Here is a 3,613-nt window from a genome sequence, read left to right on the forward strand (position 1 = left end):
TGTCTTGGGCCAAATGAAGTGGGGGCTGCTGGGAGGGAGGCTGTGATGTGTGACGGCAGAGGGAGGAGCATGAACAAAGACCAGAGTCATGAAAAGAGACTGCACTTTCTTTCGGGGTTCTCTTTGGTCCCTAAATTGTCACTGGCTGGCTACGGCCTGTGAGATAAAGCACCACACTGGAAACCTCCCTCAATCTCCTTAAGTCAGTCTGGCCAGTCCTTTCCCACTTCCTCCTCCTGTCAGTCCTTCTCTGTCCCCTGAAGGTACCCCTACTTTCCCCTCTCGGATTTCATGCATTTGGTTCTCTGTGTCTGGAACGGCCCTCTGCCCCATATCAAAGTCCTCCCCAGCCTCCGCCAGCTCCCAGGTGTCCTCCCCGGCCAACGGTTCCTCAAGACCCCCATCTGCAGGCACCTATTCCCTTCTCTCAGGTCCCCAGCACAGTTTGCTTATTTCTTTACTGTCGCATTCACCACATTCTGCTCTTATTTGCTTCACCTGAACCTTAGTATCTGTCCTACAAGATTATAAACTGCACCTCGCTAATTTCTCAAAGATTTCCTATAGTATCCAGTAGGATGCTAGGTATACATTAGACAATCAAAAGGACAATGAAAAAGGCTTGTTACTAATTATAGCTGTATATCCAAAATTCATGCTTGTTTTGTGTTAAGCAATATTCTGAGCACATTGCACGTATCACCTCATTCAATTGTGACACAACTTTGTTGTGTAGTATAAAAAGAATGTTTCTTTGCCCAAGGAGAGGGCTAGTCTTTTTCCTTGGCCCTGGGAGGGGATGTCTTACAGCCTTGGAATAGCTTGCCTGATATGAGCATCTTTGTTTACCTGGTGACTTTGGGGCCATGTCCAAAAATCTAAGGATGAGATTTATGGTAATGGCTTTGAGTCATGTGGATATAGGCATGGCCTCAGAGGGGCTGGATACTGAGGTCAGCCCTGTGGAACCTCAATAAAGACTCTGGACCCCAAGGCTCAGGTGAGCTGCCCTGGCCAGAAGGACCTCCTGCATACTGCCACCCATTAATTCCAGGAAAGCAGTGCTGTCCACAGCTCCAAGACACAGGCCAAGTGGGAGCTCCATGGTTGGAATTGTCCTGGACCCTGCCTTGTGCACCTCTTCACTTGGTCAATGTTAACTTGTAGCCCCTAACTCTAATAAACCGCAACTGTGAGTGTAACAGTTTCCAGTGAGTTGCCAGTCCTTCTAACAAATTATCTAGTAAAACTAAGGGTGATCTTGAGAACCTCAAAACTGGCAATTGGTGTCAGATGAGGGAAGACTTGTGGGCTGTGTTTCTTCTAACCTTCAGCTTATGAGGTAGATATTGTCATTCTTTCCATTTTATAAATGGGAAAAATAAAGGGCAGCGAGATTATACTTTTTACTCAAGGTAGCAGAACTAGTAATTAGGATTTGATCCCAAGTATGATAAAACAGAACCCTTCTGAACTACTCTGAACTACTTCTTTGCCCTGTTTCTCATGTGTATAAAAACTAGAAATAGAAGATAAAAAATAATAAGAAGAGACAGAAAAATGAACATGTGTCTTTAGATGATGAAAATGCTTAGGGCATCTTTCATAGAAAACATCTTGCATTATGGATCAGGCGTTTTAGCTCTGTGAATATTGAAATGTGATATGAGCAAATTGTAATTTTGCGTGTTAAAGTAGGTCTGTGGCCTGAGCTTAGAGCATTCTCATTAGCAAAGTTATATATAAGAAATGGGTCTTGCAGTTATGGAATATAGCAAAAGAGTTGATTAAAAAAAACAGAAAACCCTCACAGTCCTTGGGAATGAATTCACTGCCCCTGCTTTTTCATTTTGATTACCTGTATGTGGCCCAGGTCACAGTCATTTGCCTGTGAGCTCCACCGAGCAGATTAACTGCTTTTCTCATTGTGCTCCCACAGCCTTTTGTCCACATTTGATGAAACTGGGACACTGTGTGGCAATTATCTCCATATCTGTCACCGCCATCTGACTGTGAGGTTTTGAGGGTGGGAGGAAGTCTAACCCCGCCCATAGCCATGCAGTTCCCATGTTTCTGGCATACAGTAGGCACTGAATACATGTATGTAGAATAGATGGAAATGTTTAAGGTAGAAGAATAAGCTGTATTAAACAAAATATCCTACTACAAAACTCTCCTGCTTTCACGAGCCCTAGATTCGAGTGTGTGGCATACATGGGACGTGATGATGTGGGAAAGTTACTAAGGTTTCCATTTCACAGCTGGTTTGTGCTGGAGTGCACAGGGCTAACCTCGACTGCCACACCCAAGCTACCAATATAGCTGAAGAAATCATTAAACAACACACGATAGAATTCATGCAGAACAAGCGAATGCTAGATGAGCTTCTGCGAGTCACTCATCTGGGACTACAAGTTCAGGACAGAGTTCCCGAACAAAATTAAATTAAAATATATTAAGGCACTAATTTCAAACTCAAATTATCTTATATTAGATATAATAGTATCTGTGGGTGGGGGTATGGGGTTGAGCAAATTGTGAAAAGCAAGATGGAGCTCTGCAATAATTTCCATTGGGTGCTCCTCATGCCCTTCTCCAATTCTGGTAAGTCTCAAAGGTCCCTCAACCTCAGCATGCCCCAAACTAAGCACACCTGCTTCCCTCCACCACCACTCACCTGCTCCTTCTCCTCTGTCCCTATTTTCACCCTCCAATGAATTGCCAAGTCCTGTGGATACTTCCTCCAGTATATCTCTGGTGTCTTCCCTTTTCCTTCATGCACACTGTCACTGTCCTTCTCAGGTCCACATCTCCTCCCACTTAGATGGCCTCCTCAACAACCTCACTGGTCTTGTTGGCGATAGTACTCCAAATGCCAATACACTCCATGGACTGCAGCCAGAGCGGTTGTTCCAAAGCATTCACCTGCTTGACATGACCCCCACGGCTGTTGGGGGAAGGTCCAGTGACTTTAACATGACTTATTAGACCTCCCGGTGTCTTGCCACCTTATTCCTTGCCCCTCTCCTCCTTGCAACCGACAGTAAGTACTAGTGTGAACGATTCTGGGGTGTTTAGTGGGGCACTTTCTCTCTTGGAAGTCTTCGCCCATATTGCTTCCTCTCCTAGAACATTATCCTTACTCCTCTAATCCTAGCAGCTAATTTCTGTGCATCCTTCCAACCCAAGTTGATTCAACACTTCCTTCAGGAGGCCTTCCTGGACTCCCCGGTGATGCTAAATGCTTGTTACATGCTTCTTCCAGCAGTAACTTCTACCTCCCCAGTCATTCTACGTAGTATATCATAGTCTATTGGGTTAGAACTACTTGAGGTTTTGTTCTGTTTTGTTTTTAGGAGAGCAGTGACTCATCACATCCCGTAGAACTCCTGGATTAAATGTCCATTTCTCCAACTAGAGTAGAAGCTCTTTGCAGGCAGGAGCGGTGTGTAATGATCATCACTGAACCGCCAGTATCTAGGAGAGGGCCTGGCATGTGAGAGGAAATCAATATATTTGTATTAAATAGAATGAAAGAAACAAGTTTCTCATGTTACTCCTCAGCATTCCTAATAACTGATGTGCCATTTTGTTTCTATTCACCCATGTGAGG

The sequence above is a fragment of the Suricata suricatta genome, chromosome 5 (assembly GCF_006229205.1).
Source record: "Suricata suricatta isolate VVHF042 chromosome 5, meerkat_22Aug2017_6uvM2_HiC, whole genome shotgun sequence".
NCBI lineage: Eukaryota > Metazoa > Chordata > Mammalia > Carnivora > Herpestidae > Suricata > Suricata suricatta.